Raw genomic sequence first — 24,248 nt, 5'->3', positions numbered from 1 at the left:
CCTCGGAAACCCTGTACAGGGTCGCTTTGGGTCAGCACCGACTCAGGGTCAGGGTTGCTATGAGTCAGAAACAACTTGATGGCATTTTAACAACAACAAAAACAGTTCAATTGTTGGAGTTCTTAGATGATATAAACTATTAATATGTTCACTAACTGAAAGGTTGGCAGTTCAAATCCACCCAAAAGGACTTCAGAATGAAGGCATAATGATCTACTCCTGAAAAATTAGCCATTGAAAACCCTATAGAGCACAGATTTACCCTGACATACATGAGGAGCCAAGAGTTAGAATCCTATTAGTGGTTTGACTTTATTCATTTATTAGCTTTTTAGTGTTTTTGTTAAGTGCTATCCAATAGGTTCTGACTCACAGCGACCCTGTATAGGTTTCCTGAGGGGTAGCTGATGGGTGTAATAAATAGTCCAGTGCTTATCCTACATCTCTACACCAGGTCTCTGGACTATTTATGAAACCTATCTATCAGCTGTTCCTCAGAAAACCAATACAGGGTTGCTATGAGTCAGAAAAATAAAATAAATTCAATCATTGAAAAAATGTAGAAATGATAAGTTTTCTATAATCACTGAAATTAAATATATTGATAAGGTTTTATATATGCAAATTCAATAGTTAAAATTTAATTTGAATGTGGTGGTATTAATAGTATCATGACATTTCATCAACTTTGGGTTTTTTCACTTTAATTTAGCACTCAATGCTCTCTGATTTGGAACTACCATTTAATTTGAGTACATTCCTGTTGTAGAACATTACACAATACAGGTCTGACCAATGACAGTTTATTAGGAATCTAGATCTGTTTTTACTTCCATTTCTTTTTATTTGGATTTATGTTGATTAAATCAGTGTGCCTAGCAAATTAGACTGCACTGTGAAATGTTCAAGAGTAAAGCACCACTGCTTTCTGATCTTTTTCTCAACAGGTCTACAGCAAAGACCAAATCATTACGGTTATCTGTATGTCTTGATAATATAAATATATTCATAATTTAATATATATATATTCAATCTCATTCATATTCAAATTAAATTTTAACTATTGAATTTGCATATCAATTTATTAAACCCTATCAATTTATTTAATTTCAGTGGCTATAGAAAACTTACAATTTCCACATTTTTCCAAGTATTAAATTTATTTAATTTTCTTAACAATACCTGCTCTGAATGTAATTAAATTAACGTTTTAACAGTTCCAATGTGAATTTGAATAGAAAAGTTTGGGCAACTAATGAAAACTTAATGCTCAGATTTAAATAAATTTATTTTAAAATAAAACAAAAGCTTCTGAAAAATTTATAACTTATTTAAGCATTTATTGGGTTTATTATCAAAACTATTATTTCTTGTTGGAAAATGTATCAATTCTCTTTCTCAAATTTGGAGATAAAATTTATTAATGATCATTTTATGCAAAACCTTTCAGAAAATAAACTCCTTGATCATTTCATTTTCATGCTCTTGGAAAGGTAAAATATAAGGACTTTACAGAGTAGTGCAGTGTATTCATTTTTTGTGATTGCTATAACAAATTTCCACAAACTGTGTGGCTTTAAACAAAAAGAATTTAGTCTCACAGTTCTGGAGACTAGTAGCCTGAATTCACTGTGCTATTTTCTGAAAGCTCTAAGGAAAGATCCCAGCTTCTAGTTGTTAATTGCCAACCAGTCGGTTTTGACCCATGGTAACCCTGTCTAAGGTTTCTGAGGAGCAGCTGGTGAGCTTGAGCTGCCGAGTTTGCAGTTCAAACAGACTTTGCAGTCCAACATATTAACCCACAGTGCCGCATTAGCTGGTTTATAGCAGCTTCCCTCCAATTTCTGCCACTGTCTTCCCGCTGAGTCCATGTATCTGTATTTTTTCTCCTCTTTTTATAACACCAGTCACATTGGATTACTACCTGGTATGATATGAAGTCTTGGTGTGGCGATGTGGGCTAATGCATCAGACTCAGAGGCACTTAACAGCAACAACAACATGGTGCTGTAAAATAAGCACTGGACTGCTAAGCTTATTCAATTGTCCTGATGTAACACTGTTCAAAGATCAGTGGTTGAAACCCACCAGCCACTCCTCTAAAACCCTATACAGGGTCATTGAGTCAGAACTGACAGGATGGCACTAATAACAATAAACCCTATTTATTTAAGGTCAGTGGTTCAAGCTCACCAACTGCTCCTTAGAAACCCTATATAGGGTTGCTATGGGTCAGAACCAATTCAATGGCACTTAACAACAACAACAAGTATGACCTCAAGTTAACTAATTGTATCTGCAAAGGTGCTATTTCCACATGAGATTATATTCACAGATTATGAACTGCATTGTATTCCCCCAAAGTATGTGTTGGGTGGATGCCGGAATACAATGCAATCCAAAATTCCACAAATATGTGTTGAAGTCCTGGTGTGGTGCTGTGGATTACTGTGCTGTAATGCAAGGTTGCTTTGAATTGCAAGATCGGCTGTTCAAGCTCACAAGCAGCTCCTCAGAAACCCTATACAGGGTCAGTATGTATATAAACCAACTCTATGGCACTTAACAGCAACAACAATAAAACATGTGTTGTAAATCCCAAACCCCATGTTGTTGTTAAGTGCCCTGGAGTGGGTTCCAACTCATAGCAACCTTGTGGTTGGCAGCCCAGTGTTTACCCTACAGCACCATACTAACCTCTATACCCATAATTATAATCCCATTTGTGAATAACTTTTCTTTGTTGTTTACGAGGCAGTATTAGTGTAAAGTGTGCCTTAGGTCAATCTCTTTTGAAATATGAAAGAAAAAGTTAAGCAAGCAGACAAGCACAAATGAAAAGATATATGCCACATGATCACAAGGAAACCTAGAAATAGAAGCCAAAAAGAAACTTCCACCCCAAAATAATAGAGAGACAGAGTCTTCCCCTCAAGCCTGGGTCCTCAATTGGGACTTCTCGCCTGGTGTGGTACTGTAGGATAAACAGTTGCCTGCAATTCATAAGGTCAGGGTTCAAACTCACCAGATGCAATTCAGGAACACTATACAGGATCGCTATGAGTTGGAATTAACTCGACAAAACTTCACAATAACAGCCCCCTATCGTATGAGAAAACAAATTTTTGCTCATTAAAGCCACCCACTTGTATTTTTGATTGTGTGGATCATGACAAGTTATGGACAATATTGTGAAGTATCAGTATTCCAAACAGTTAATTATGCTCATGAGGAATCTGTACATGGACCAAGAGGCAGTTGTTTGAACAGAACATGGGAACACTGAATGGTTTTAAATTAAGAAAGGTGTGCAACAGGGTTGTATTCTTTCACCAAACTTAATCAACCTATATGCTGAGCAAATAATCTTAGAAGCTGGGTTCTATGAAGAAAAACGTGTCATCAGGATTGGAGGAAGACTCATTAATAACCTGCAATATGCAAATAATATAACCTTGCTTGCTGAAAGTGAAGAGGGCTTAAAATATTTACTTATGAAGATCAAAGAGCACAGCCTTTAGTATGGAGTGCATCTCAATGTAAAGAAAACAAAAATCCTCACCACTGGACCAATAAACAACATTCTTATCAACGGAGAAAAGATTGAAATTGTCAAGGACTTCATTCTTCTTGGATCAACTATCAACACTCACGGAAGCAGCAGTCAAGAAATCAAACAACGTATTGCATTAGGCAAATCTACTGCACAAGACCTTTTTAAAGTGTTGAAGAGCAAAGATGTCAGTTTGAGGACTAAGGTGCACCTGACCCAAGCCATGGTATTTTCAATAACCTCATATGGATGTGAAAGCTGGACAGTGAATAAGGCGTACCGTAAAAGAATTGATGCTTTTGAGTTATGGTGTTCGAAGAGAATACCAAAAGTGCCATGGGCTGCCAAAAGAACCAACAGCTCCATTTTGGAAGAAGTGAAGCCAGAGTGTTCCTTGGAGGACAAGATGGCCAAATTTCGTCTCTTATACTTTGGACATATTGTCAGGAGGGACCAGTCGCTAGAGAAGGATCTCATGTTTCATAAGGTGGAGGGTCAGAGAAAAAGAGGAAGACCCCCAGCAAGATGGATTGGCAAAGTGGCAGCATCAATGCACTCAAGTGTGGCAACAATAGTGAGGTTGGCCCAGGACCGGGCAGTGTTTTGTTTTGTTGTTCATAGGGTCACTATGAGTCAATACCAACTCAATGGCACCTAACAACAACAACTTGTATTTTTGTCATAACAGCACTAGATATCCAAGACAGAATTAGAACTTCATCATATTTTTATGGAAGACACAAGTCAACCTACAAGAATCAGGAAATTATATGCAATCTCTGTTTGCCTGCTAAAGTAAAAGGATGCTTTCTCTCAAAGAAGCAGAAGAATGGATGAAAATTAACTTTCATGAAAATTAACTTAAGCATAATGTTGGCTTAGGAGAAGTAAGAAAGAAGGAATGGTTTTATAACAATGAAGGCACTGTAAAACAATGAAAAATGGCCTTGTAACATCATGAACACATTTCAGAGGCAATGTTTAATCAGAAGTTGAAAACCATTCTTTAGAAAATCTTAAAAAAGTATCTTCTTTTGAGTAGGAGAATACACTAAGCGTTTCAAGCCCTTCCCATCAATAGGATTCCTTGCTCTAAGTATGGCTGTATTGGCTCATACAAATATATGATAATTGGCTGATTGTGAAGAAGTCTGTTATATAAGGTTTTCTAAACACTGAATTCTAAAGGTAAAATTTCATGGGATCTGTTGTGTTCTGGCATTTTGCCAAAGACCATAAGTAGAGAAATATAGGTTACTTTTTTGTCCTATGTGCTAAAAGGAAAAGAGCCTCTATATGAGTATTTATTCAGCTTGAATATTTTGATCATTAATATTTCAATTACATGTAATCCATTTTTTTTCCCCAAAATGCTATCACCTCAAGAAACTCTAAACTCTGGCTGATATTATGCAAATGCGAGCCCTTTCTCATTTAGAAAATGCTGTTGAGAAGAGAGGACACTCAGGGAGCCTATAGGAAGAATAATAGGGTTTCATCATTTGTAGGCACACCTTTGCTCATTCTGCCACATTTTTAGAATGTACTGTAGAGGTGCTTTTGGGATCATCATAAGGCTTAGAAAATTTTGAAGACAAGAATACTTTTTCTCCATATAACTACAATATCATCATTGAGTCCTTTCTTTGGTATAAGGAATTTGTGATTTTAATATTTCTGTTATTCTCCTCAAGATTAAAAACTCATTGCCATGGAATTGATTCTGACTCAGAGCAACCCTATAAGACAGAGGAGGTCTTCCAAGACTATAATCTTTATGGAATCAGACTGCCACATTTTTCTCCCAAGTAGCTTAAGGGTGAATTTGAACCGCTAACCTTTTGGTTAGCAGCCAAACCACTTAATCACTATGGATCTTTTCCTTAAGATTGTTGTTGTTGTGTGCTGTTGAGTTGGTTCTGACTCATAATGTCCCTATATAGAGTTTCTGCGAATGGTTGGTGGGTTTGAACTATCAGTCTTACAATTGGTGACCAGTCCACTGCTCATTCTACAGTGTCACACTAGGTCTCATTTCCTTAAGATTGTTCTTGTTAAGTACCTTCAAATCAGTTCCCACTCATAGCGACACTGCATGGAAGCCACTGGTGGATTTGAACTGAAATTCTCACTATTAGTAATGCAGTACTTATCCTACAATGCTATACACTATATTCTCAGCTAATTATTAAGATTAAAGTAACTCACCATGGAAATGTTTGCTAGGTTGATTGCCTCTCAGCATCTGCAATTGACAATAACCCTTGAACATCAGTATTTTGTTTTTATTATTGATAGTATATATAATCCCCAATTAAAACAAATTTAAGGGAACTACTTTGCTTTTGGAGTCCTGGTGTGGTGCTGTGGGTTAATGCACCAGACTGCAAAGCTGTTTGAACTGCAAGGTCAGCAGTTCAAGCTTACCAGCTGCTCCTCGGAAACTCTATACAGGGTTGCTATGGGTCACAACCAACTCGACGACACTTAACAACAACAACAACTTTGCTTTTCCTGCTAAGTATCATTAAGTCAGTTCTGACTCAAAGCTACCCTATATAGGGTTTCCAAGGAGTGACTGGTGAGTTTGAACCACTGGCCTTGTGGTTAGCAGTCCAGTGCTTAACCTACAGTGCCACATCAGGACACGAAAATATCAAATGATAGAGGAATGAAAATTGCTGGATAATTCTTACCAATGATTTCCAGGTACTACTAAGAGAATATTCCCTTCCAGGAAGTTTGTAGTGTTTGATGAAATAGTGAATATAATACCCTTTGTACTTTACAGAGGTCTGTTAGAATGTTTTTATTACTATATATGAATTGTAATGGATGCAGGTACAAGATTTGGGATGTTTGCAATAGATTTATGTTGATTATATCAGTGTTTCCTGTCAAATTAGATTACACTGTGAAAATGTTAAAGAGGAAATACACTATCACTTTCTGATCTTTTTCATAGCCACTCCACAAATGAGATATTTATGAAACCCAAACCATTTAGATTATCTGTATATCTTAATAGGCTGTCCATTTACAATTCAAGATATACACATTCTAATCTCATTTCTGACTGAATTGCATTTTCACTACTGACTACGGCTAGTATTCAAACCTTTCCTCTTGTTCTTAACCTTGTTTTATTTAAAAACAAATAAACAACAACTTTCTATTCTGTATTAGTTTCCTATGGCTGCTGTAACAAATTACCACAGTCTTAGTGGTTTAAAACAACAGAAATTTATTATATCACAGCTCTGAAAGCCAAATATCTAAAATCAAAGCTGAACAATACTTCCTCCAGAGGTTTTAGGGCACAATCCACTCCTGGCCTTTTCTAGCTTCTGGTACTTGTTTTCTTTATTTAGCATTTCTTGACTTTTTCTGCCTCCATCTTCACACTGCCTTCTCCTTTGTGTCTCAAATTCCCCTTTGTCTGTCTCTGATAAAGACACTTGTGATGGCATTTAGGGCCTACCCAGATAGTCCAGGATGACTTCATCTTGATTGATATCCTTAATCATGTTGGAAATCCACTTTTTTCCAAGGAAGGAAGCATTTTCAGGTTCCCAAGATTATGATGTAAACATATCTTTGGAAAGTTATTACCAAAATTTCTATTGAAACACCAGCCACAAAAGTTATCTGCTACTCAACTGTAATTGCAAAAAAATAAAAATGATACCATTTTTTAAAATTAGTGTATATGTAACAATGTACATTTAAAATATTCTTAATATAGATATTTAAACAATTTAGACTTCATAAGGAAGCAAAAGAAAACATGTAAACAAACAACAACAAAACTAAATATATACAGAAGAGATGGCTGTCCTGAAATGTGCTGTTATGATCCCAATATGACTGTATACTTTCTAGGTCATATAATGTCTTGGAGAATGGGTATCATGCTTGGTAAAATGATCCAAACAGATGCATTCAGACAGTGGCAAAAACAATATGTAACAATTTGAGGATGGCACAGGACCTGGTGGTGTTTCATTCTGTTGTGCATAGGGTCGCTCTGAGTCCCAACCAACTCTATAGCACCTAACAACAGGCCGCAGCTGCTTTTCAGGAACTCTATTCAGACGTCTATGAGTCAGATCCAACTCGATGGTGCTTTAACACTTTATCAACAGGTCACAACTACATCATTATTCACTTTCCAAAGGAAACTGCTTTAAGTTATGTTTTCAAATGACATAACTCATGCTGGCATGCCGGGGTCTGCCCTCGACATAGTTGTGTTGTTCACGAGTGTTTGGTTCACGAGGAGGAGAGATCCAGCGGCGATAGGGATAGCGAAAGAATACACAGAAAAACAGAAGAAAGGAGACAATGAGGCACCCCAAAGCCAGGGTGGATACATCACTGGTGGGCAGGCTTGGGACTACAGGCATCATGGCCTCTGCAGGCAGCAACTCACTGCCCTGCAATCTTTACTGCATGCCTTCCAATCCGTAATGCACTGCAATCATTACTGCATGCCTTCCAACCAGTAATGCACACCTGGGGAGGCTCGGGCCTCTGCTTTATTCAGGGGAGGAGCTTCACACCAAGCGGGGAGGGATCTTTACAGAAGAAGAATGGTATTATTCAGACAAGACAATCTTTAAGATAAATTAAGCCAGTAAACCTTACTTAAACCAATATTCCTTTCTTCCTTACTGGGTTTAACCTTCACTTGGATCAAACTGTTTGAACCCAGCGTGGTCTGAGGGCCAGGGCATTGTCCCCATTGTCCTTAATCCTGTATTCCCAGAATTTACCGCTCCACCCCAAGTGAATATACCCCAGGCAGTTCCTCTCCAGAGCCTCCCTGCTTAATCCCAGTAAACCTGTCATTGTTCGTCCTCTGAGGAAGTTTTACTGCTTTGGTTCTAGGGGGAAAATCTTGACCTTAGAAACTTAGGGGAATATTGCATTTCTCTGTGGACATCCAGGGCTCATGTTTGGAATTAAATAAACATGACTAAACAATTTGATGAAAAGCAATTTGCTATTAACTGCCAAGTGGCTAGATCTGTTACACTCAGGCCTATAGGGCCTCGAACCTCTGCACAGTCAGCAACACTGGCATATTTTCAAGAATATTGTGATCCTGAATTCAGCTCAATCATAAAAGGAACAAAAAAGTTTTCATGGTTTCTCAGGATTAAATGGAAATAAAATTAGTACCAAAGTTTTCATGTAAGATATGTTTATAAATAAAAAGGGGGAAGAATGGAAGGCTTTGGCATGGGCCTCTGATTTCTCAACACATCATTATATAGCATATATGGATCACCTCCATTGATAAGAATGTTGTTTATTGGAAACAGTCGTTGGAGAAGGATGTCATGCTGGGTAGGGTGGAGGGTCAGAGAAAAAGAGGAAGACCCCCAAAGAGATGGATCAGCCAGGTGGCATCACTGGTGGACTCAAGTGTGGCAGCGGTGGTGAGGTTGGCCCAGGATCGAACATTGTTTCGTTCTGCTGTGCATGGGGTCGCTATGAGTCGGTTCCGACTCGATGGCACCTGACAACAACAACAACAACAACAATGGATCACCTGGTTAGAGACAAGTGGTAGAAACTTCATTTACTTTTATTTCCCCACACCTACCTGAAATTATTTTCTGGAAACTTAACATCTTTGATGCTTTCGTTTCCTACAAAATTTTTTCTTTTTTCTTCTAACCATGACTATTTATGTCATATTAAAAGTATTTTAAATCATTTTAATTGAGACTGTATGAACTAATGGACTTCTGGTGTGGTGCTGTGGGCTAATGCGTCAGCCTGCAAAGTCGTTCAAACTGCAAGGTCGGTGGTTCAAACTTACCAGCTTCTCCTTGGAAACTCTATACAGCAACGTTATGGGTCAGAATTGACTCAACGGCACTTAAAAACAGCAACATATGAATAGATGGAGTCCTGGTGTGGCACTGTAGGTTAAGCACTAGACTGTTAACCACAAGGTTGGCAGTTCAAATCCATCAGCTGCTCCTCCAAAACCCTATAGAGGGTCTCCATTAATCGAAATTCACACAACAGCACTTAACAACAGCACCATCAAGTAATACAAAACTTTCTAATTATCTCTTATTATCAGTGATCATTCCTTCCCATGAGATAGTAAGGATTTTGGTTCCACTTAAAGTAGTTCATCTATCATCTTCTGGAAAAGATTGAAAATGGCTAAAGTAGTTGTTTTTCTTGTTAGGAACAACTCCAGAAATATGTTGTCATTATTGGAATAGTGCAAAAAAAAAAAAAAAAATGTACTTTTTCATTAACATGATAATTTATCCAATAAAATTTTCCTTTATCTTGGAATTGGAAGAGTCCTATGAACACTATTAATAAGACTCGATGGCATTAATAAGAAATAGACTGTAAATTGAGGATCTGAATTATGGAAGTAATTCATCTTTCCATCATGATATCTATCTAATTACAGATAGTTATCAATTCCATCTATTTTTATAAAGGTTAAATTTCTAAATTATGCTTGTCTAACCAGTGATGTGAGGAGTTCTGGTAATGTGTTGTTATTGTCAAGTGCCGTCGAGTCGATTCTGGTAATGTAGTGGGTTACAAATTGAGCTTCTAACTGCAAGGTCAGCAGTTTGAATCCACCACCAGCTCCACAGGAGAAAGATGAGGCTTTCTGCTCCTATAAAGGATTCACAACCTCAGAAACCCTATACAGAGTCGCTATGAGTTGGAGTCTGTCAAGTTCATAGGGCAGTGTGCCCTGGACTTTGAGACCTGATCCAATGTCAAAAAGAGACAGGACTAGCAAACCTTATTTTCTTTCAAAGCAAGATAAAGATCAGTAGACCAAAATCTTCAGAAAATAACTATGTTTTTTATAGCAAAGAACATTCCCAGAATAGTGAGAACAGGTCTACATTGAGAGTAAATGCAGACCCATTAGAGTCAGGGATTTGAGCACTAAATACAGTTTTCTCTTCCTGGTTCCAGATGCCCACCCCCAGGGGCAAAGCTGATGCCACACTTCACTGTTATGTCTCAATAAAGGGAAAGAATATTTATTTGATTTTTAGTAAAGGGGTGCAGGTTTCTCAGAAATAGGGTGCTACTCCTTCCTGGTGCTATTTTCTCTGATTGGCTATTTTCTCCACTTGGTGGTTTGGCCCTTAAGATTCTTTCCCTTTGTAGTTGGTAGTTTTTCTCACACTTGGTATTATTTTCTCTAACTTGGTTTCAGATCCTGCTTCCTTTCTGATATATGTGGGCTCTTGATATGCTAACTGATATCCTAATCTGCCCCCTTCTTCTTACTCTGTACCTGTCAGAACTTACTTAACAGCACTTAAGCACCACAAGCAAGCACAAGTAACCAGTCTTGTTGTGGAGCTGTAGTGTAAGCACTGGACTGCTAACCAGAAGGTTGACAGTTCAAACCCACCAGCTGCTCTTCAGAAACACTAGATAGAGTACTTTTGGCATCCACTAGAGAGCACTTAACAACAATAACAGCAAACCATTAACCAGCTGCTCTTGAGTCAATTCTGACTTACAAAAACTCTCTGGGAACTTTGCTCCATAGGATTTTCAGTGGCTAATTTTTCTGATGTGGATTACCAGACTTTTCTTCCAAGATGACTCTGAGTAGATGCAACTTCCAAACTTTCAGCTAGTAGCAAAAGACATTAACTATTTCCACCACCCAGCATCTGGGTATCTCCAATTTGAAATTTTGGGGGTGACAAGAATTTAACTTGACTTCTCATCACTCCTTAAATAAATTTTTAAAGATAGGGAAACCATGTTGAAAAAGGCATTTAAGAAAGACAGAGTGGAGGGGGAAATGGCACCAAAAAAAGAAACCTCTGAAATAAAAAAGAAAGAAAGAAAAATACATAACCCTGTCCAGAGAAAATGAAACAAGCCAAGGCATTTAGATGGAATGCTAGCTGGCCAAGAAATACAAAACCAAAGAGGTATTGGTCTGGTGGGGCAGAGCTCACTGGATCACACTACAACCTTTTAACACTCAGAGTGATGAGAATATTTACAAAGTTTTCTCGATCAGTGATTCTGATATTTAAATCCATTGAATCTATTCTCTCCTCATGTTTTTAAATAAAAGCTAAATGAGCCCTTGGTTCCATTAGATTAAATAAGATATAGTATAAATATTTTAACACTAAAATATTGAGATTTTTAATGAATCTAGTTATAATGCACGATCAGAAAAAAAAAAACATGGTAGAAATAATACTAATAAGGTACAACATGTAGTATTTAAAAATCAAGAAAACTGCTCACTTATTATTAATATAATTTTGCAAGAAAGAACTGGTCATCTCAAACTGCAGTACATCTTAAAATAGTGTGCAGGAAAACACATGGCCTTGCCCAGAGAAAAGAATGAAACTTGTTCTTCAGCTTCACTCACAAATTAATAGGAGTGATTCTCCACATGACAATATCATCATAATTTATTTTTGTTTAAATTAAGCAAAATAATCTTAATTTCTTATCAAATTGAGTTTTTCCCCGTGGTCTTCATTTCAGAGAACTTTAGTATCTCAAAATATGTATGTGTGAATTTAGATGTTGAAGATAAAGTGATTAGGAATAAACATTTTTACTCTTGAATTTTGATTGATCATTCAGTAAACTCAAACTATTAAAAGCAAGTGTGCATTATATTATTAAGAAACAAACTAAGCCAGTCGTAGATACTGGAAATAAAGAGTGAAATTAGATATTGATATTATAAATTGAATATATGTCATTTTTAAGGATAATATTCTTAAAAATCACATTTACCATCAGAGCAGATAGATCAATTTAGAACAGTCAATGAACAAATTGAAAATAAAACAGATTTTCTACTGAAATTCTACAGGAAATGCCAACAGTGACATTGAGCTTTATAACTTTATCAATGTCCTTATTTGAAGTGAAGACTTAAATTATACTATAAAAGGTTTAAGAAGTTCGGTGGTCCACTAATAAATGTCCAATCTCTAGCTTCCAGGGGAAATTTATTAAAGTTCTAATTTGTTGCTCTTGTTTTTAGGTACCATTGAGTCTTTTATGACTCATAGAAGTCCTAGGTACAATGGAAACACTGTCCAGTCCTGTGCCAATTTCACTATTATCACTATGCTTGAGCCCATTATTGTAACCACTCTGTCAATGCATTGCATTGAGGTGGCTCCCCCTTTTTGCTGATCCTCTCTACTAAGCATGATGTCCTTCTCGAGGGACTGGTCCCTCCGGATAACATATCCAAAGTTCATGAATCTAAGTCTCACCATCCTTGCTTCAAGGAAGCACTCTGTACTTTTTCCAAAACTGATGTGTTTGCTTTTCTAGCACTCCGTGGTATAGTTAATATTCTTTGTTAGTATGGTAATTCAAAGGCATCAGTTCTTCTTTGGTCTTTCCTATTCATCATCCAGCTTTCGCATGCCAGTGAAATGATTGAAAATATCATGGCTTCAGTCAAGAGCATCTTAATCCTCAAAGTGATATCTTTACTTTTTAAATCTTTAAAGAGATCTTTGGTAGCAAATTTGCCCAATTCAATATACATTTGATTTTTTGCTGTTTACAAAGGTGTTGATTGTGGGTACAAGTAAAATTAAATCCTTGACAACTTTATTCTTTTATTTGTGCATCATAATGTTGCTTATTGATCCAGCTGTGAGGAATTTTGTTTTCTTTATGTTATATATGTTACACACACAATTTTTCTGATTTTAAAATCAGAATTTTATTAGTAGCATTTTCCAGTTTTCTGTCACAAATTTCCTGGCTCCCACTGTTATCAATTTCAAGCTATCAGCAAGAAGTAACTGAACACAGAGTTAGGAAGAAATGTGCTACCTTGCTTCAAGTTCACCACTGAAGTTCCTCCTCATCATGTCTGTTGTTGTTGTTGTTGTTAAGTGCCATCGAATCAATTCTGACTCATAGAGACCCTGTATAGGATTACCAAGGAAAAGGTAGTGATCCTGAACCACCAACCTTGGGCTTCAAATGGACCTTGCAGTCCAGCACATTAACCCTCAACTTCACGTCATGTCGAGTGGTGCCGTGGATGCCGTGGAGTCGGTTCCAACTCATAGTGACTCTGTATAGGATTTCTGAAGCTGTAACTCTTCAGGGGAACAGAAAGACTCTTTCTTGCAAAGTACGGTTGGTAGTTTTGAACTTGAGGTTAGCAGCCTAACTCATAACCACTACGCTACAACATCTCCTTGCATCATGTATTGATCTCTAAATCTGAAAGTGAGGTAAAAGCAAGAATAACCCTCTAGCTGCAAAGTTCAAATTTTATATACTTAATTACCATGATGATTGTTTTTACTGGTAAAGAAAACAAGGGAATTTTCTTTGTACCTTTAAATGAGGCACCAGGAGACACTGAAATCTGTAGAATATGATATGGATCCCATTGTGCATGAATTAAATAGTGTAGTCTGAAGTAAAATCACAATTTTCTGATATTGTTTGATGGCTGAATGAAGGTTCCCTTGACGACTGCTCTGGTTAATCAAGGGTGTAAATGAATCTCTTGCTTCAGTAGTCCCCAGGAATCATCACAAATACTCTCTTTATACCTTGCTTCACAGAAAAAAAGGTCTTGTTGGTATCCGTGATTTAGTATTAAGTGGAAAACTAAATAAAATAATCTGAAACCAATGGCCATCTCATAATAATCCTCCAGAGACCAGCAGTCCTCAGACAATCATATATTAGAGGCCACAGAGCACCCTTCGTACATGCTGTGTGTATGGCCAACTTGCCCAACTTGTCGATGCTGTATACAAAACAAAGCAAAAATGCCTCACCATGCTTTTGGTGCATTTATATTGCTTTGGTTTGGCAGAGGACCTGATACTGTAGCTTTTGTTTATGATCCCTTTTTACACTGTTTTAGCATAGAGATTTACTGAGTTACACTGACAAACTCAAGAAATATGACTGTGTTGATCAGGCTATATGAAACCATTATACTTTTAAACAGTACTTTTCCTAAATGCAATCACATAGCCATGACAATCTCATTGGATACAGGAACTGGTAAGGAGAGCTGTTTGACCCTGCACAGTTATATCCATATTACTTGATGTATAATCATTTAAAAGCATTTTTCTGTGTATTCCTGTTACAAACAGGGACCTAAAGCAATTATACTATCAATTAGATCCTAAGTTAATCTTTGTGGGGATAAGATGCCTTTCTGTGCCTCCTTCTCTGTCATGTACCTTTACTGCCATCTGCTGATATTGAGTCTCTTGGCTGTGAGTTTCCCATCCCAGCTAGTCTCATGCAGAGTTGTCACAACTCACCTAAAAATTTTGGTTGAAAAGAAGTATCGTAGCTGCTGAAAACAGAATATAAACACTTTTAGTCCTAAGTCTAGCCTAAGAAGTTTCTTTCGAATTAAAGTCCCAGGATGGCACTTTATATGTATGTATTTTTGTGAATGTATAGTCATTCATTTCAGAGCAACAATTATTATTGGCTAGGAATGCAGTAGTTATTCATTTGGATATGCATTCAACAGTACTCTCTATTGCAAGTATTGCTACAAAGAAATTGCTTGTCTCTTCATTTTTCAAGTGTACCTCTGGTAAAGAAAAAAGTAAACCTACTAGTAAATGTAATTCATGCCCCCTTCTAAAATAAACAAGCTAGCATCATTGCTGGGTAATATCCAAGAAAAGAACATTTACATTTTGCACCTGTAAGAAAACATTTCATAACACCAATTATGTTTTAGTCCTTAGAAGCAATTGGTGTTGTTCCGTTCTGGTATGGTTAGACCATGACTTCAAAATTTCAAAACTCTGAATATACTGCAATTATGTATGAAGTATATTTGTGTATAGTACTACAACCATCCTTTAAAGCATTGAATTTTGTTATGGTTTAATACAATGACTCATAGAATTCCAAGACTTGACAAATCAAACATAGGTACTTCTGTTGTTGTTGCTAAGTACCATTGAGTTGATTCAGACTCATAGTGACCCTGTGCAGGGTTTCTGAGGAGCAGCTGGTGAGCTTGAATGGCTGACCTTGTGGCTCAAACCGACCTTGCAGTCCAGCATATTAACCCACAGTGCCACTTCCACTTTTCAAACATTATATCCTTTCTAGGGACTGGTCCTTCCTCATGACATGTCTAAAGTTCAAGAGGCAAAGTCTCGTCTTCCTTGCTTAGAAGGAGCTTTCTGACTACACTTCTTCCAAGACACATTTGTTTGTTCTTCTGGCTGTCTATTGGTTGGTTGGTTGGTTATATGCTGTGGAGTCGGTTCCAACTCACGCTGACCCTGTATAGGGTTTCTGAGGTTGCAAATATTTATGGGAGCAGAAAGCATCATCTTTCTCCTGCAGAACAGCTGGTAGTTTTGAACTGCTGACCTTACGGTTCACAGCCCAGTTCATTACCACTACACTACCAGAGAAGTCTAAGTACTTTCAAAATCAGTCACCAATACCATAATTCAAATGCATTGATTCTTAAGTAGTCTTACTTATTCATTTACCTTAGAGGGAGAAAAATTATACTTCCTATCTCTAGAGAGAGAGAAAAAAAAAAACCTTTACTTATGTATTTTTTATGTATACCACTGCAGGTGATGTGGCAGATGCATTGAAATGCCTCTAGCACAAAACAAACCTAAGGATGGAAAAAACCAAAGAAATAACTCCTTCCCAATTAGAATACTGCAAAATCATAAAGGCACTTCCAAATGGCTTAAGTTTTCTTCATTCTGCCTCTTCCAGATTAAGGATAGCTTAGAATCTATGTGGTCTTTCAAAGGCAAGGACTTGGTTTAACCTATAATTGTTGTGTTCTCTTTATAACGTAAAAAAAAGTGAAACTTCTGGTCAAGATGACTGTTTAACCTCATACTTTAAAACTCCTCTTCAGTGTCAAACACAGAAAAGATAGAGAAAAAAATTTAAATGCACATCTGAAAACATAAAGGCAGGTTCAAAAGCAGGATAAACATCTCCCTGGACAAGAAACAGAACAAAAATGCACAACAGTGAAAGAGCTCATGTTTTAAATCTGCAAAATACAGGTCTAGAAACAGGATGACAGCCAAGATTTCAGTTCATATAAAGGGAGAGTAAAAGAACTAAAAAATGATTGCTCCAGCAGAATTCTTGTGAAAGATGAAAATCAACGATTATTATTGTAGAGATGTTGATGTTAGCTGCCATCTCGTCAGCCACCACCTCATGCACATCTCCTGCACAATAGGATTGGGTCATTGTGACCCATAGGCCTTTCAGTGTCAGATTTTTCAGAAGTAGATCTTTAGGCCTTTCTTCTTTGTTTGTCTCAGTCTACAAGCTCAGCTGAAAGCTGCTCACTATTACCCAACATGCACTCCTCCACTAACAGACAGATGATGACTGTGCTTGGGGTACATTGGCTGAGACTGAAACCCAGGTTTTCAGCATAGACGGTGAAAATTCTCCCACTGCACCACCATTGTCCCCTCTCTCTCGGTCTATATATTGTTGCTGCTGTTATTAAGTGCTGTCTAGTCAGGTTCCAACCCACAGCGTCCCTGTATGGAGTTTCTGAGGAACAGCTGGTGAGCTTGAACTGCCCACCTTGTGGTTCAAACTGACTTTGCAGTCCAGAACATTAACCCACAGTGCCACACCAGAACTCCTTTCCTCTATATAGAGAGAGACATATAGTAAGAGATCTAGACAGAGAAAGAGACAGAGACTACAATCTGATATTTTGGTTTACAGCAAGTTGCCAGAGCAGGAGGATAATAGAATTGTATCAAAACTAGAACTGTACCAAGTATCCTTTATAGTCTGTGATCATACCTGTTATTGTTGTTGTTAAATGTCATTGAGTCAGTTATGACTCATAGTGACCCTATACAGAGTTTCTATGGAGTGGCTAGTGAGCGTGAACTGCAACTTTAAGGTTCAAACTGACCTTTCAGTCCAGCCCATTAACCCACTGTGACACACTAGTGACTGTTCTGCATTTATCTTCAATATTCCCATGAGACAGAACTTGAAAATAACCATCATCATAATATTCTGGGTTCTGCAAGAGAAAGATGCTTTCTGCTCCCGTGAAGATTTTAAAAGCCTCAGAAATGTTATACAGGTTGACTATGAGTTGGAACTGACTGGACAGCACATAACAACAACAACAAGATTCTAGTTAAGGTTTCAGAGGAGCAGGTAGAGGAAAGCCTCAAGCCACAAGCAATAGGGTTGAGTTAATTGAGATAGGAGTGAACACAGAAAAAGGAAACAGGAGAATGGGAGTAGGAAAAAAAGAGATGAACGAAAACACCTGCTCTGAATATGAGCCTGTACAGGCCAATACCAGAACACATTAAAACACTGAATACTTAGAAGGCAAACAAGCAAATTAACATCAATACCTAAAGGTTAAATAAATGTATGGCAATTTCTAAAAATACCTTCAAAGTAAGTATTTTTACGGTATTTGCTGTTGTTAGATGCTGTCGGGTCAGTTCTGATTTATAACAACCCTATGTACAATAGAGCAAAAAACTATGCCATTCTCTGTTATTATGTTTGAGCTCATTGCTGCTGCCACAATGTCAATCCATCTCACTGAAGGTCTTCCTCCTTTTTGCTGAACTCCACTTTTCAAGAGCTCTAGAGGAGCTCAGGTAGCATAGTGGTTACGAATCGGGCTGCGAACCTTAAGGTCAGCAGTTCGAAACTACCAGCCGCTCCGCAGGAGAAAGATGAGGTTTTCTACTCCCGTAAAGATTTACACCCTCGGAAACCCTATACAGGGTCGCTATGGGTCGGAACTGACTCGATGGCACTTAACAACAACAACATCCTTTTCTAGGGACAGGTCCTTTCTGATGACATGTCCAAAGTACAAGAGACAAAGTCTTATCATCATTCCTTAGAAGGAGCATTCTGACTACACTTATTCCAAGGCAATTTTTTTGTTCTTCTGGCCATCTATGGTACTTTCAAAATCCCTCACCAACACCATAATTCAAATGCATTGATTCTTAACTAGTCTGCCTTATCCATTGTCCAGCTTCCACATGCACATGAGGCAATTGAAAAGATAATAGTTTGGGTCAAGTGCACGTTAGTGCTCAGAGTGACATCTTTGCATGTGGAAGATTTGCCTAATTTAATACATCTTTTGATTTCTTGACTGCTGCTTCCATGAGGATTGATTGTTGATCCAAGTAAAATGAAATCTTTGACAACTTCAATCTTTTCTCCATTATCATTATGTTAATTATTGGATCAGTAGTGAGGATTTTCTATTTCTTTACGATGATGTTCAATCTAAACTGAAGACTATAGTCTTTGATCTTCATCAGCAAGTACTTTAAGTCCCCTTCACTTCCAGAAAGCAAAGTAGTACTATCTGCATAGCACACGTTGTTAATGAGTCTTCCTTCAATCCTGATGCCATGTTCTTCATATAATTCAGCTTCTCTAATTATTTGCTCAGATAACAGATTGAATAAGTATGATGAAAGAACACAACCCTGACCCACACATTTGCTGATTTTGAACCATTCTGTATCCTCTTGTTCTGTTTGAACGACTGCCTCTTGGTGTGTTTAATGGTTCCTTATGAGCACAATTAAGTGTTCTGGAATTCTCATTCTTTGTAAAGTTATCTGTAGTTTGTCATGATCCACACAAATGAATACTTTTGCTTAGTCAATAAAATGCCTTTGCTTAGTCAAGTAAACATCATTCTGTATTCTCTGTTTTAATCTAAGATCCATCTGACAACACCAATGATATTTCTTGTTACACATTCTCTTCTGCACCCAGCTTGAATTTCTGGAAGCTCCCTGTCAGTGTACTGCTGCGACCATTTTTTAATTTTCTTCAGCAAAATTTTACTTGCATGTGATATCAGTGATATTGTTCCATATTCTGTTTTATCACCTTTCTTTGAAATGGGTACAAATATGAATCTCTTCCCATTGTTTGGTGAGGTCACTTTCTTCCAAATTTCTTAGCATGGATGAGTGAGCGTAGAACATTTCAATTTATAAGCCATCAATTCCTGGAGCCTTGTTTTTTACCAATGCCTCATTGAAACTTGGATTCTTCCTTCAATAACATTGGTTCTGATCATATATTATCTTCTGAAATAATTGAACCTTGACCAAGTCTTTTTGGTACAGTTATTCTGTATATTCCCTCCATTCTTTTTTGATATTTCCTGCATCATTCAATATTTCTCCCCTGTTGTTATTGTTAAGTGTGGTCGCATTGGTTTTGACTCATAGGATTTCCAAGGAGTGATTGGTAGGTTTGAACCACTGACCTACTGGTTAGCAGCCCAATGTTTATCCTACTGCACCTTCAATAATGCAACCTAAGGCTTGACTTTTTCCTTCAGTTCTTTAAGCTTGAGAAATGCTGAGAATGCTATTCCCTTCGGCTTTCCAAGTCTAAGTCATTGAACATTTTAGAACCTAGAAAGCATAAATGAAGGAATAGCTATCATTTCTAAAGAGAAATGATAAAATCAAAATATTCATTAATTAAATAAAACAATAAGTATTAAAAAGATTTGAAACCTTGGTAATAAAAAAGTATATTCAAAAAAATTAATTTTAATAGACAGGATAAACTCTTGTCTGTATGCTGAGCAAATAATCTGAGAAGCTGAATTATATGAAGGAAAAAAGTGACTTCAGGATTGAAGGAAGATTTATTAACACCATGTGATTTGCAGATAATACAACCTTGCTTTCCGGAAGTAAAGAGGACTTAAAATACTTTCTTATAAAGATCAAAGATCACAGCCTTCAGTACAGGTTGTACCTCAATGTAAAAAAAACAAAAATCCTCACCACAGGACCAATAAATAACATCAATATATTTATTTATTGTTAAATATATTTATCAATATTGAGAAGATTGAAGTTGCCAAAGACTTCATTTTTCTTGCACCCACAATCAATGCTCATGTAAACAGAAGTCAACAAATAAAACAATGAATTGCAGGCATTAGGCAAATCTGCTGCAAAAAGATTTTTTAAAGTGTTCAAGAACAAATGCATCAATTTGAGGACTAAGGTACACCTGACCCAAGCCACCTCATATGCATGTGAAGTTATGATAATGAATAAGGAAGATGATAGAAGAATTGATGCATTCAAAGTATGGTGTTGGACAACCAGAAGAATAAACAAATCTATATTGTTAGAAGTTCAGTCAGAATGTTCCTTAGAAGCCAGGATGGTGAAACTTCTCTGTCATACTTTGGATATGTTATCAGGAGGGACCAGTCCCTGAAGAAGGACATCATGCTTGTTAAAATGGAGATCAACAAAAAAGAGGAAAACCACCAATGACATGGATTGACATAGTGGCAAAAACAATGAGCTCAATCATAACAATTGTGAGGATGACATAGAATGAGGCAGTGCTTCTTTCTGTTGTGCATAGGGTCACTATGAGTTGGAACCAATGCAGTGGCACCTAACAACAAAGGATTTTCAAAGTCTAATTTTTCAGAAATAGATTGCCAGGCCCTGGGTAGACTTAAACCTCCAACTTTTAGGTTGGAGTCTGACTGAGCATGTTAATCATTTCACCATCAAGGGGCTCCTTACTATCTATCTACAGATCCTCCTTATAAAAAGTATTATTAAATAGTTGTAATTAGCAAGAAGATAGATATGTGTACCTGGAATGAAGGCATGGAATTCAGGAAACAATAAACACAGAATGATCTTAAGAATATATTGCTGTCTACAAGAAACCAAAAGAGACCTGCAAAAATGGAAGAATGTTCCATGCTCTTAGATAGGAAGACTTAACATTGAGAAAATGTCAATACTGCCCAGAGCAATTTGCACATATAATGCAAACCCAATCCAGATTCCAACGACACTCTTCAAAGTGATGGAAAAAACAATTACAAACTTTATATGGAAAGGAAAGTGACCCAGGTTAAGCAAGTAATAATAAGGTTGGAAACCTTTCACTCCCTGATTTCAAAATTTATTACACAGCTACAGTGGTCAAAACAGCTTGGTACTGGTACAATGAAAGATACATTGATCAATGAAGCAGAATCTAGAATTCAGAAATAAACACATCCACACACAACCAATTGATTTTCGAAAAAGTGCCTAAATATATTGCATGGGGAGGTGATAGATTCTTCAACAGATGGTGCTGGCAGAACTGGAAAGCAATATGCAAAAGACTGAAACAAGACCTTTACCAAACACCTTATACAAAAACCAGGATTAAAGACCTAAATGTGAATCCCAGAATTATAAAAGCCAACAATGAAAAATAGGGACAAATGTGAGGTCTCTAATTCAGGGCATACACAGACTACCAAACATTTTGAAAAGTATACAAACAAAAATTGACAAAATAGATGGTTGGGACATACTAAAAATTAAAAACGTATGTGCACCAAAAGAGTGAAAAGGGAACCCACAGAATGGGAAAAATCTTTTGCAACAACACATCAGACAAGGGACTCATCTCTAAAATATATAGGAAACTACAACATTTCTACAAGAAAAAGACAAATAACCCAATTAAAAAATGGGCACAAGACATGGACAGACACTTCACCAAGGAGGAACCAGTCAGCCAACAAACAAGTGAAGAAATGTTCACAATCACTAGTCATTAGAGAGATGCAAATCAAAACAACAATGAGATATCATCTCACACCAGCAATAAAAGCAAAAATTAAATTAAAAAAAAAAAAGTCGAGGACAATAAATGCTGGCAAGGATGTGGAAAGACTGGGACACTACTGGAGTGCTGATGGGATTGCAAAATGGTCCAACCTCTCTGAAAAGCAATATGGCATTTCCTCAGAAGGTTGGAAACAGAAATACCTTATGATCCAGCAATTCCTCTACTTGGTGTTTAGCCACAAGAAATATGAGCCATAACACGAATAGATAATATGCAAACCAATTTTCATAGCAGCACTATTTGCACTAGCAAAATGATGTAGACAGCCTAAATGCCCATCAATTGAAGAATGGATAAACAAACTGTGGTACCTACACATGGAATATTATGCTACCTTAAAGAATAACAAGGAAGCTGCAAACCACCCCATAACATGTGTGAACCTTGAGGACATTATACTGAGTGAAATTAGTCAGTCACAAAAGGAGAAATACTGCATAGGACCACTATTGTAAAAGACTAAGAAAAAGAACCCATTCTAAAAGGGGAGGGGAAGTTCTTTGCTGGTTACTGGGATGTGGGGAGGGGGGTGAAAGGAGGGAGGAAAAGATGGAGCAGAGGGGGCTAAGGAATAGACACAGGATAGCTTGGGTGCTGTGGTGGGGGGGAGCAATACACAAGAAGGGGGAGGGGAATGGAAGTTCAAGGTAGATGGGAGAACAGTTAGGCAGGTTTGCATGGACTAAGTAGGACAGAGGTAAATAATGATGTATGCACAACCTTGGAACAACAGGATTCTGGGATACAGGAATTTAGACATGGTTTGAATGGTTTAAAGGGGCGGGGGGGGCGGGATGTTAATATGCTCGGCTGTCTTTTGAATCTTGGTTTCCCTTGCAACCCACTGTAAAATAGACACTGGAAGGCAGAGAAAGGAATAGCCAGAAACATCGCCACAGAAAGCTTGTAAATCTGTCTTATGCCTATAACTGATTGGAATACCTAAAATGGGGCTACAATTTGCCCAGTGAAGGAGGCTTCCTGCGAAACCTTTACATTGCATAAGACCATAGGTGGAATCCTGAAAAGCATCCAGAATCTTCTGAGGTGGGTAGTCTCGACTTGAAAGGACAAGCAGACCAGGCTGGAGTGGCTAGAAGAACAGAAAATACTTCTTGAAAGAAACACCAACAGGGAAAATACAAAACAATAGCTGCAGTCTGACTGACTACTACAAGAACAAGCACATTATTTGCCCTGGAAACATCAAGGCAAGTGGTCAGGTCCCATCAGGGCAAACCCCCTTCCAAGACTAAGACTCAAGATGACCACACAAGCAGGCATGCGGTCTCTCTGGTGACCACATTGATCGATAAGGGGAAGTGAGGGGAAAGCAATGAAGCAGCAAGCTAAGCCCTACCACGTTCAATAGACTCCTGTGAACCCAGGTAGAGATCTGGTTGGCCAGCAGTGTGGCAAGACTTGGGGACTCCTCGTCCAGAGGCAGTGACAGAGCCACAGAGGACTAGAGTGGAAAGTGAAGCGTCCAGCTGATAAGAAGAGAGGGGATATGCACAAGAACACCCACACTTGCAGATAGTAACCAATTGACCTGACTTCAATAGCTGGATGATCAGAACTTGACTAGAATAAAGAAGAGGGGAAAAAGAGTAATCTGATACAATTCAATGAACTTGACCTACACCTATGGATGCAGTAGCTCAAAACAGGGAGCAAATCTTTACAGCGAGGATAATTCTCACCTCCTCCATACACTGAGTAGACAGGGAAAAGCAACTTAGACATTGTTGTTTTTGTTGTCAGGTGCCATCGAGTCGGAACTGACTCTTAGCGACCCCATGCACAGCAGAATGAAGCAATGTCCGATCCTGAGCCAACCTCACCACCGCTGCCACACTTGAGTCCGTCAATTATGCCACCTGGCCAATCCATCTCGTTAGGGGTCTTCCTCTTTTTCTCTGACCCTCCACCTTACCCAGCATGACATCCTTCTCCA

The sequence above is a fragment of the Chrysochloris asiatica genome, unplaced genomic scaffold (assembly GCF_000296735.1).
Source record: "Chrysochloris asiatica unplaced genomic scaffold, ChrAsi1.0 scaffold00019, whole genome shotgun sequence".
Classification (NCBI taxonomy): domain Eukaryota; kingdom Metazoa; phylum Chordata; class Mammalia; order Afrosoricida; family Chrysochloridae; genus Chrysochloris; species Chrysochloris asiatica.
The sequence above is the reverse complement of the archived record's forward strand: the minus strand, read 5'-3'. Positions refer to the sequence as shown.